Source organism: Emys orbicularis, chromosome 18 (assembly GCF_028017835.1).
Source record: "Emys orbicularis isolate rEmyOrb1 chromosome 18, rEmyOrb1.hap1, whole genome shotgun sequence".
Lineage (NCBI taxonomy): Eukaryota > Metazoa > Chordata > Testudines > Emydidae > Emys > Emys orbicularis.
Window position 1 is genome coordinate 1,124,615 of NC_088700.1, and position 12,088 is coordinate 1,136,702.

The following is a 12,088-nucleotide window of genomic DNA, read 5'->3' on the forward strand; positions in this document are numbered from 1 at the left end:
GGGAGCAGGTGGGGTCGGGGTGTGGGGAAGGGGTCTCAAGAAGGGTGCAGGAGGGGTCTCCGGGTGTGGGGGCAGGAGCGGTCTCGAGGAGGGGGCAGGCAGAGTCGGGGTTTGGGGAGGGGTCTCGGGGTGTGGGGGCGGGGTCTCGAGGGGGAAGGCGGGGCGTGGGGGAGGGGTCTTGGGGTAGGGAGGGGTCTCAAGGAGGGGGCAGGCAGGGGCGGGGTGTGGGGGAGGGGTCTCGAGAAGGGGGCAGGAAGGGTCTCCGGGTGTAGAGGAGAGGTCTCGAGGAGGGTGCAGGCGGGGTCTCTGGGTGTGGGGGCAGGCGGGGGTCGGGGCGTGGGGGAGGGGTCTTGGGGTAGGGAGGGGTCTGAAGGAGGGGGCAGGCGGGGTCGGGGTGTGGGGGAGGGGTATCCAGGTGTGGGGGCGGGGTCTCGAGAAGGGGGCAGGAAGGGTCTCTGGGTGTAGGGAAAGGGTCTCGAGGAGGGTGCAGGCGGGGTTTCTGGGTGTGGGGGCAGGAGGGGTCTCGAGGAGGGGGCAGGCGGGGTCGGGGTGTGGGGGCGGGGTCTGAAGGAGGGAGCAAGCAGGGTCGGGGTGTGGGGGCAGGAGGGTCTCAAGGAGGGAGCAGGCGGGGTCGGGGTGTAGCGGTGTGGAGGGGTCTCCGGGTGTGGGGGCGGGGTCTCAAAAAGGGGGCAGGCGGGGTCTCGGGATGTGGGGGCAGGGTCTCGAGGAGGGGGCAGAGGTGTGGGGGAGGGGTCTCGGGTTGGGGCGGGGTCTCGAGGACAGGGTAGGCGGGATCGGGGTGTGGGGGAGGGATCTCAGGGTGGGGAGGGGTCGAGAGGAGGGGGCGGTCGGGGTGTGAGGAGGGGTCTCAGGTTGGGGCGGGGTCTCGAGGAAGGGGCAGGCGGGATCAGGGTGTGGGGCAAGGGTCTCGGGATGGGGAGGGGTCTCGAGGAGGGGGCAGGCAGGGTGTGGGGAGGGGTCTCGGGTTGAGGAGGGGTCTCGAGGAGGGGGCAGAGGTGTGGGGGAGGGCGGCTCGGGGGGGGCGGGGTCTCGAGGAGGGGGCAGTCGGGGTGTGGGGAGGGGTCCCGAGGCGGGGGCAGGCGGGGTGTGGGGAGGGGTCCCGAGGAGGGGGCGGTCGGGGTGTGGGGAGGGGTCTCGAGGAGGGGGCAGAGGTGTGGGGGAGGGGGACTCAGGGGGGGCGGGGTCTCGAGGAGGGGGCGGTCGGGGTGTGGGGGAGGGGTCTCGGGATGGGGAGGGGTCTCGAGGAGGGAGCTGGCAGGGTGTGGGGAGGGGTCTCGGGTTGGGGCGGGGTCTCGAGGAGGGGGCAGAGGTGTGGGGGAGGGGGACTCAGGGGGGGCGGGGTCTCGAGGAGGGGTCTCGGGATGGGGAGGGGTCTCGAGGAGGGAGCAGGCAGGGTGTGGGGAGGGGTCTCGGGTTGAGGAGGGGTCTCGAGGAGGGGTCAGAGGTGTGGGGGAGGGCGGCTCGGGGCGGTCGGGGTGTGGGGAGGGGTCTCGAGGAGGGGGCAGAGGTGTGGGGGAGGGGGACTCAGGGGGGGCGGGGTCTCGAGGAGGGGGCGGTCGGGGTGTGGGGGAGGGGTCTCGGGATGGGGAGGGGTCTCGAGGAGGGAGCTGGCAGGGTGTGGGGAGGGGTCTCGGGTTGGGGCGGGGTCTCGAGGAGGGGGCAGAGGTGTGGGGGAGGGGGACTCAGGGGGGCGGGGTCTCGAGGAGGGGTCTCGGGATGGGGAGGGGTCTCGAGGAGGGAGCAGGCAGGGTGTGGGGAGGGGTCTCGGGTTGAGGAGGGGTCTCGAGGAGGGGTCAGAGGTGTGGGGGAGGGCGGCTCGGGGCGGTCGGGGTGTGGGGAGGGGTCTCGAGGCGGGGGCAGGCGGGATGTGGGGGAGGGGTTCCACCGTTGCTGTTCGGGGGGGTTCCCCGGCCCGCGAGCAGCGCCAGGCGGTGTCTGAGGAGATGGGGGTCCCGGGGAGGGGGGCGCGAAGGCCTCACCTGGCAAAGTCTCGGGGGCGGGGGCGGTTCTGGGTCTCACCTGCCCGGCGGGCGGGCGGGCGGGTCTCAGCTGCGCGCTGCTCCCGAAGGCCGAGGCCGGCCGGCTCCTGTCCCCGCCGCAGGAGGAGGGGCGGGGTCCCCTCGCCGCCCCCAAGCCGCTGCCACCGCCTGGCCCAAGCCCCCCGCCCACTGCTGCAGCCGCGAGGGTGAGGACGAGGCCGATCCCGGCCGCGGGGACTGGGCTCACCACAGTGACAGGTAGTTCAGCCAACCCTCACCCCCGCCACCACAGCTCACCAATCAGCGCTGCGTAGAGGCGGGAACATTCAAATAAGCGCTCAATGCGCAGGAGCTGCCGCTTCTCTCCTCTCCGCTGGCTCCTGCCGGGCCGTGGGGCGCGAGGGGAGTCCGCGCTGGGGGTGCTCTGCGCAGCAGCAATCGGGGGTAGTGCCTGGGCGCCAGGTGCGTGGGGCGGCAGCTGGGACAGTATTTGCTCTGGCTGGCAGGTGGTGGCTGTGGCAGCGGTTTGACCCAGTTTTCCAATTCCCACATTCCTATAATTTGATTACAGGAGGCAGAAATGTAGCATACTTATTTAATCTTTGGTAGGTCCGCTGGTTCCTTTTAGAGGTAACATACACTCAACATGCAGTATTACCAATATATTCAAACCACCTAAAACCAGATATGGCAGGCGACTAGCTCTGCTTAACAGTGAAATCTTCCTTGAGCTTAAACTCAAAAAAGAAGCTTATAAGAAGTGGAAATTTGGACAGATGACTAGGGAGGAGTATAAAAATATTGCTAGAGCATGCAGGGGTGTAATCAGGAAGACCAAAGCACAATTGGAGTTGCAGCTAGCAAGGAATGTGAAGGGTAACAAGAAGGGTTTCTACAGGTATGTTAGCAACAAGAAGGTCAGAGAAAGTGAGAGACCCTTACTGAATGGGGGAGGTAACATAGTGACAGATGATGTGGAAAAAGCTGAAGTACTCAATGCTTTTTTTGCCTCAGTCTTCACGGACAAGGTCAGCCCTCAGACTGCTGCACTGGGCAACACAGTATGGGGAGGAGGTGATCAGCCCTCAGTGATGAAAGAACAGGTTAAGGACTATTTAGAAAAGCTGGATGTGCACAAGTCCATGGGTCCAGATCTAATGCATTCAAGGGTGCTGAGGGAGTTGGCTGATGTGATTGCAGAGCCATTGACCATTATCTTTTAAAACTTGTGGCAATCAGGGAAGGTCCCACACAATTGGAAAAACACAAATATAGTGTCCATATTTTAAAAAGGGAAGAAAGAGAACCCGGGGAACTACAGACAGTCAGCCTCACTTCAGTCCCCGGCAAAATCATGGAGCAAGTACTCAAGGAATCAATTTTTAAGCATCTGGAGGAGAGGAAGGTGATCGGGAACAGACAACATGGATTCATCAAGGGCAAGTCCTGCCTGAGCAACCTGGTTGCCTTCTGTGATGAGATAACTGGCTCTGTGGATATGGGGAAAGTGGTGGATGTCATATATCTTGACTTTAGCAAAGCTTTTGATACGGTCTCCCACAGTATTCTTGCCAGCAAGTTAAAAAAGTATGGATTGGATGAATGGACTATAAGGTAGATAGAAAGCTGGCTAGATTGTCAGGCTCAACGGGTAGTGATTAATGGCTCGATGTCTAGTTGGCAGCCGGTATCAAACGGAGTGCCCCAAGGGTTGGTCCTGGGGCTGGTTTTGTTCAACATCTTCATTAATGATCTGGATGATGGGATTAATTGCACCCTCAGCAAGTTCGCAGATGACACTAAATTGGGGGGGACAGGTAAATACGCTGGAGGGTAGGGATAGGGTCCAGAGTGGGCCAAAAGAAATCTGATGAGGTTCAACAAGGTCAAGTGAAGAGTCCTACATGTAGGAAGGAAGAATCCCATGCACCGCTACAGGCTGGGGACCAACTGACGAAACAGCAGTTCTGCAGAAAAGGACCTGGGGATTACAGTGGATGAGAAGCTGGATGAGTCAGCAGTGTGCCCTCATTGCCAAGAAGGCCAACGGCATATTGGGCTGTATTAGTAGGAGCATTGCCAGCAGAGCGAGGGAAGTGATTATTCCCCTCTATTCGGCACTGGTGAGGCCACATCTGGAGTATTGTGTCCAGTTTTGGTCCCCCCACTACAGAAGGGATGTGGACAAATTGGAGACAGAGTCCAGTGGAGGGCAACGAAAATAATTAGGGGGCTGGAGCACATGACTTATGAGGGGAGGCTGAGGGAACTGGGGTTATTTAATCTGCAGCAGAGAAGAGTGAGGGGAGATTTGATAGCAGCCTTCAACTCCCTGAAGGGGGGGTTCTAAAGAGGATGGAACTCGACTGTTCTCAGTGGTGGCAGATGACAGAACAAGAAGCAATGGTCTCAAGTTGCAGGGGGGGAGGTCTAGGTTGGATATTAGGAAACAATATTTCACTAGGAGGGTGGTGAAGCACTGGAATGGGTTACCTAGGGAGATGGTGGAATCTCCATCCTTAGAGGTTTTTAAGGCCCTGCTTGACAAAGCCTTGGATGGGATGATTTAGTTGGTGCTGGTCCTGCTTTGAGCAGGGGATTGGACTAGATGACCTCCTGAGGTCTCTTCCGACCCTAATATTCTATGAAGAATGTTAAAAATAAACTCTCAGATACTCATTAAGGAAGCATCTGGACAAGGTTGCCAACAGAGATTATCTGGGCCCTGCGGATGTTTGTGACCCTTCAGGCCCCTCTATGACTGTGACAGTTTATCCATTCAAATGTATATATATTAGGGCTGTCGATTAATCACAATTAACTCACACAATTAACTCAAGTACTGTAGTGCAGTCTCTTTATCGTGAAAGGGCAACTTACCAATGTAGATTTTGTTGTTGTTACATAACTGCACTCAAAAACAAAACAGTGTAAAACTTTCAAGCCTACAAGTCCACTCAGTCCTACTTCTTGTTCATCCAGGCGCTAAGAGAAACAAGTTTGTTTACATTTATGGGAGATAATGCTGCCTGCTTCTTATTTACAATGTCACCTGAAAATTAAACAGGTGTTTGCATGGCCAGAGTCGTCCCTTGGGTACGGCGAATCGGGGCAAGTGGTCCGCGCCCCATGCTTTGGGGGGGCCCCTCAGGCCGGTGTGATTGGCTGGCGCAGTTGGTCCCGGAAGGGATGGGTCACTTCTGTCCCAGACCCCGCATCTCCCTTGGGATGGCCCTGCGCATGGCACTTTTGTAGCTGGCAGTGCAAGGTATTTACATGCCAGATATGCTAAACATTCATATGCCCCTTCATGCTTCGGCCACCATTCCAGAGGATATGTTTCCATGCTGATGATGCTCGTTAAAAAAATAATGCATTAATTAAATGTGACTGAACTCCTTGGGGGAGAATTGTATGCCTCCTGCGTCATTTTACCCACATTCTGCCATATATTTCATGTTATAGGAGTCTCGGATAATGACCCAGCACATGTTGTTCATTTTTAGAACACTTTCTCTGCAGATTTGACAAAACGTAAAGAAGGTACCAATGTGAGATTTCTAAAGATAGCTACAGCACTCGACCCAAGGTTTAAGAATCTGAAGTGCTTTCCAAAAATCTGAGAGGGACGAGGTGTGGAGCATGCTTTCAGAAGTCTTAAAAGAGCAACACTCCGATGCAGAAACTACAGAACCCGAACCACCAAAAAAGAAAATCAATCTTCTGCTGGTGGCATCTGACTCAGATGATGAAAATTAACATGCGTCTGTCCGCACTGCGTTGAATCTTCAGCGCATCTGGCACGTAAATATCTTGCAACACCGGCTACAACAGTGCCATGCGTATGCCTGTTCTCACTTTCAGGTGACATTGTAAACAAGAAGCAGATAAAGTTATCTCCTGCAAATGAAAACAAACTTGTTTGTCTGAGCGATTGGCTGAACAAGAGGTAGGACGGAGTGGACTGGTAGGTTCTAAAGTTTTACATTGTTTTATTTTTGAATGCAGTTTTTTTTGTTTTTTTCACACAATTCTACATTTGTAAGTTCAACTTTCATGATAAAGAGATTACACTACAGTACTTGTATTAGGTGAATTGAAAAATACTTTCTTTTGTTATTTTACAGTGCAAATATTTGTAATCAAAAATAAAGTGAGCACCGTATATTTTGTATTCTGAGTTGTAATTGAAATCTATATTTGAAAATGTAGAAAATATCGACAAATATTTAAATAAATTATATTCTATTATTGTTTAATGATTAATTGCGATTAATTTTTTGAATCACATGACAGCCCTGAGGAGGGGGCGGGGGGAGGGAGAGAGAGGGGTGGTACCTGGATAATTCTCCAAATTCTCAGAGGTAATTTATTTTACTAGGAAATAAATGTGACTATTTAATAAATTGCTTTACATCAAAGCATTGCCTGGATACAGGCTGAATATTGAGTATGCGTTATACTTGACAACAGATTTGAATGCTGATAAAGTTGTTCATTCAGCATTCTAGAAAGACAGGTGGGGACCAAAACAAAAATCAGGACACATGGAAAGAGACTTGGAAATTCAACCTTATATATTTTCCAGGCTGAAAATGAGTCCATTGCGTACAATGTCATACTCCAGGGGTAGGCAACCTATGGCACGGGTGCCAAAGCCGGCACATGAGCTGATTTTCAGTGGCACTCACACTGCCCAGGTCCTGGCCACTGGTCCAGGGGGCTCTGAATTTTAATTTAATTTTAAATTAAGCTTCTTAAACATTTTAAAAACCTTATTTACTTTACATACAACAATAGTTTAGTTCTATATTATAGACTTATAGAAAGAGATCTTCTAAAAATATTAAAATGTATTACTGGCACACGAAACCTTAAATTAGAGAGAATAAATGAAGACTTGGCACACCACTTCTGAAAGATTGCCGACCCCTGCTCTAAAATTTTTAGTTGCTGCATCTCATCCACCATTGTACCTGCTGTATGGCAGGGTGATGTGTAATGCTGGCAACATTTAATCTGAATCACTGTTAGGGCTTTTATGTAGCAGGTGCACTGTGGCTGGATATGCTGCCAATGCTAGGGAGCAGCCAAGAAGCAGGTATTATAGAATGAGAGCTGGGTAACCATTGAGTATCAGGGGTTGGCAACCTTTCAGAAGTGGTGTGCCGAGTCTTCATTTATTCACTCTAATTTAAGGTTTCACGTGCCAGTCATACATTTTAACATTTTTAGGTCTCTTTCTATAAGTCTATAATATATAACTAACTATTGTTGTATGTAAAGTAAATAAGTTTTTTAAAATGTTTAAGAAGCTTCATTTAAAATTAAATTAAAATGCAGAGCCCCCCAGACCGGTGGCCAGGACCTGGGTAGTGTGAGTGCCACTGAAAATCAGCTCGTGTGCCGCCTTCGGCACGCGTGCCATAGGTTGCCTAGCCCTGGAATGGAACATACAGCAAGAAGATATTTATACATACAGAGAACATGAAAAGGTGGAAGTAGCCATACCAACTGTAAAAGGCCAATCGATTCCACCTTTTCATGTTCTCTGTATGTATAAATATCTTCTTGCTGTATGTTCCATTCTATGCATCCAATGAAGTGGGCTTTAGCCCACGAAAGCTTATGCTCAAATAAATTTGTTAGTCTCTAAGGTGCCACAAGTAGTCCTGTTCTTTTTGCAGATACAGACTAACACAGCTGCTCCTCTGATTCTGAAAAGGACTCTTTGCAATTCTAAAGCTTACCATCTCTACTATGAAACTGACCTAGGGACACTATTCATATCTGTATATATAATGAACTTTTAACCAATACTGTCTCTCTTTTCTTTAATATTTTTTAGTTTAATTAATAAGAATTGGCTGTAAGCATGTATTTGGGTAAGATCTGAAATATTCATTGATCTGGAAGGTAATGTGTCTGATCCTTTAGGATTGGTAGAACTTTTTTTATATGAACAACATTTTCAATAATCATATTTGACTTGGCTGTCAGCATGCCCCTCCACGTGGGTCCCAGCTTGCCTCAGGCTCAGACTCTCTCCACCCATGGGGTCCTGCAACAGTGGAATTTGTATGTAGATAGAAGGGAGGTTAGGCTTGAGCCTGAGCTTACACTGCAGGGCAGACACATACACACACAGTTTCTGGCTGTCTAGCTGCCAATGCAGTAATACACTGCTTGACATTGCAGCCAGAAGGTCTCGCAACTTGCTTTAAAATGAAAACAATTCTACAAGGTCTGAGGAGTCAGTAGCTGACTGCTAGAAATCCCTCTACTGGGTTCCCCATCTCCATTGCATCAATGGGCCCCTGGCTGTGCCCTCCAGCTCTAAGTAAATGAGTGAAGCCTCAGAATAATCATGTCACAGTGGAGAAGCTAATTTCAGCTCTGCATTGTTGCCCTAGGTGGCAAGCAACTGCTGGGTAACAGTGGACAGCAACACTCCACCCACTTTTTTATATTATGAGAGCATCCAGGTGCTTGTCAGGATTAGAACCCCATTATATTTGGTAGCCTGAATAGTAAGAGCCAGTCCCCTGCCTCAAATCACTCATCTAACAAAAACCACAGAAGGAATTTGGGGAAGCAAAGTCCAATTGATTTAACACTCCTACTCTTGCAGAAAGTGACTTTGGATCTGTCACGAGAAGTGGCTGTGTTGCACCTGAAGACCCATTCATTATTAAAGGGGTAGAACATTGGTTACATAGCTTTGTGTTTCATACTCGTGTCCTATGCATATTGTTTACTGTGTTCTTGTAACTATGTTGGTTCCAGGATACTAGAAAGACAAGGTGGGAGAGATAATATCTTTTACTGGACCAATTTCCAATAAAAGATATTACCTCATTCACCTTGTCTCTCTTCTATGCATGTGTCTTAAACTAATTTCAAACAAAAAGTTGACAAAGTATCATTTCTTTCAGATTTTATTGATACACTCCTTTGGAAAATAGTATCAGAGGGGTAGCCGTGTTAGTCTGGATCTGTAAAAAGCAACAGAGTGTCCTGTGGCACCTTTAAGACTAACAGAAGTATTGGGAGCATAAGCTTTCGTGGGTGAATGCCCACTTCGTCGAATGCATGTAGACGAAGTGGGCATTCACCCACGAAAGCTTATGCTCCAATACATCTGTTAGTCTTAAAGGTGCCACAGGACTCTCTGTTGCTTTTTGGAAAATAGGTTATTTTGGCCCATGCAGTGCAACTGTTTGTTGGATATTTGCTCTAGAAGTGGCCCAAAGTGCTTTCAAGTCAGCTAATACATGGACGCTGTATTATGGGAGATGCTGGCTCATGACCTAAAACAAGCAGTTGGGTTGAAGTTTAACCATATACACTGTACTATGGTACTGTAATTATTGCCACATATTGCAACTTAAATTAAACAAATCTGGAGTGCTCAAGGTCAGCAGTGTCTCAGTGGCTACAATCTAGGTGAAGCTAGAATTGTATGCCATAATAAATTTTGTACTCTAGCATTAACCAACCTTCTGGCTGTGTCACAGCAAAAAAAACTATTTTCAAGATTGTAAAAATAAGAAAACTGATAGTTAAATCCAAGATGTCTACATCATTTTACCATATACTGAACATCTTAGGGAATATTTTTGAATTTATGAAAAAAGTATAGTGGATAATGCATGCATATAAATGCCAAGGAAGTTCCCACATTCCCTACCCCAAGCATCACTGGTGATACCAGCAGGATAGGATCCTTCAATATGAAACTACAAACCAGTGACAAATCTGCTACACTATAATTTAACATTAAAAATAATTTTCAGAACCTGTATTTTGATGTATGCCATCCTATTGGTGAGCATAGTGGATCCTTCAGTCTTTGCACTCAAGAGATTTCCTTCTGCAATAAAGAAGAAAAACTAATCTGCAGGTTAATTTGCATTCAGATGCTATGCATCTGAGAAATCTTCCCCACACTGGTGATTGGGGGAAGGCCTACCTTGAGATGTATATGTTTGGGGGCCACCTAGAGCCCGTGGCATGTAAATATGCCTGTAGCATCAGTCTAGTGCTGACTCATGCTAAGTACTACTAGCTTGACTTTTTTGTCGTGTCAGAATTGCAAAGATCATTCCCTTACTCTAGCTCAGGGGTTGGCAACCTTTCGGAAGTGGTGTGCCGAGTCTTCATTTATTCACTCTAATTTAAGGTTTTGCGTGCCAGTCATACATTTTAACGTTTTTAGAAGGTCTCTTTCCATAAGTCTATAATATATAACTAAACTATTGTTGTATGTAAAGTAAATCAGGTTTTTAAAATGTTTAAGAAGCTTCATTTAAAATTAAATTAAAATGCAGAGTCCCCCAGACCAGTGGCCAGGACCCGGGCAGTGTGAGTGCCACTGAAAATCAGCTCGCGTGCCGCCTTCGGCACTCGTGCCATAGGTTGCCTACCCCTGCTCTAGCTCTTTGACCTTGTCACCCCTCTAAAATCCCTCTACTGCCTCCCCATTCTATATCATGTCAAACATAAAATTCTGGTCTTCACTTTCAAGGCGCCCTTCACAGCCTATTCCCATCATCTCTATCAAAATATTGTCTCCCATGTCCGACAGATCAATGATGCCAGCCTCCATCGCACACTTCCTAAATTTTCAAACACCTTTGTGCTTTCTCCCACACTGCCCTTACTCGTGGGACGAGCTCCCTGTAAACATCCACAAAGCTATCTCATTACCCCCTTAAAACTCTCCTTTGGCATGATGCCTATTAAAAAAAACCCTTCGCAATGGCTAGGCCACGGTCGTGCTGATACCACTACCTACCATGCTGATAAATATTGTCTCACTGTTTCCATGTTCTCCCCCATCTATTTGTTGGTACCTGTTGTCTCGTCTTATACTTACACTATAAGCTTTTCGGGGCAAGGACCAACTTTTTGTTGTTTGTACATTGCCTAGCACACACAATGAGGTCCTCCTAGTCCACAACTAGGGCTCCTAGGCATTACAGTAAATAACAGTAGACAAAGATGCATTAAGCATTACAAGTCAGTGTTTAGGACATGACCATTTCCCTCTCAAACATTGAAAATTTACACCACACTCACCAAACTAAGGTGAAAGGGGCAAGAAAAGAATACTGAGTTCTTCCAGTGAAATCTAAGTTATGCTTGGCAGAAAGCAATGTCCAGTCAGCATTATTAATTTGCATACAGGTCTCTTTTACATGAAAAGTGAAAACCGTGTTTGAGCATAAAAGATTTCAAAGGCACTTTCATAAGTACATGCACTTTGCTCCAGTGTTCTTGGCCAAACTGCCCCTCCTCTACACAATGTTCTAATACAGCTGGGCAGTAGGTTATCACTCTTCACACAAAAGAGATGGCTGCATCTCAGTAGTATAAATATAGCCTATGATGTTCTTTAGGACCTCTTGAAAGGAGAAGTGCTATCATAAGAGGACATCAAATAGCTATTAACTCCCAGATGCTATTACAAGACATGCGCACACTACTGGGGTGGGAATTCTGTTTTTATTGAAGGGTTTACATCTCAACTATTAGTTACTGATACGTAAAAGGAATTAGTATATTAGAATCATTGGGGGGGGGGGTTGTTTGTTTTTTTTAAAGTTTGGCAACCTGAAGAATTTGTGATAGTCTGCCAAGACACAAGTAAAGGTGATAAGTTAGCACAATGTTCTGCAGAATGCACTTTTATTTTCTAAACATTCAAAGCTAAAGCTGATGGACTTTGGTAGACAAACTGAAAAATTACAGATGCACTAGAACTTTCTCTTGCCTCTAAACCCAAAGGCACAGGGGGAACAACAAGGGTATTTTTTTCCTCTCTCTTAAGGAGTTTGCTTTATACAAACTTAAAAAGAAATGAACATTCTGAGCTCCTAGGAAATGCTCAGCAGTCAGTGCCACAGGAAGGAAGTTTCTCTATCCTCTTACCCAGAAAACAAATGTCAATGGAAATAACTAAGAGTGTTGCTGCATTGTAGCAATTGTTGCAGCATGGCAGCCCTTTGTACACTCTTGTGCCAATAGTGATTTCTGCAAGCTGATGAACATTGTGTAATCTCAATGTCAGCTGTCTGTGCACATAC

The 12,088-nt window shown here is 48.3% G+C and overlaps 1 protein-coding gene across 1 annotated transcript in view; it reads right to left on the bottom strand.

Annotated features, from left to right (window-relative positions):
• Window positions 1-9,874, bottom strand: part of RALGPS1 (Ral GEF with PH domain and SH3 binding motif 1) — a 381,204-nt gene extending 371,330 nt beyond the window's left edge. The window contains exons 1-2 of the mRNA XM_065418741.1: window positions 9,800-9,874; window positions 2,298-2,554 (exon numbers count right to left, since the gene is read on the bottom strand). The gene's annotated coding sequence lies outside the window, so the exon portion shown is untranslated. The remainder of the gene's footprint in view (window positions 1-2,297; window positions 2,555-9,799) is intronic.
• Window positions 9,875-12,088: the final 2,214 nt, after the last annotated feature.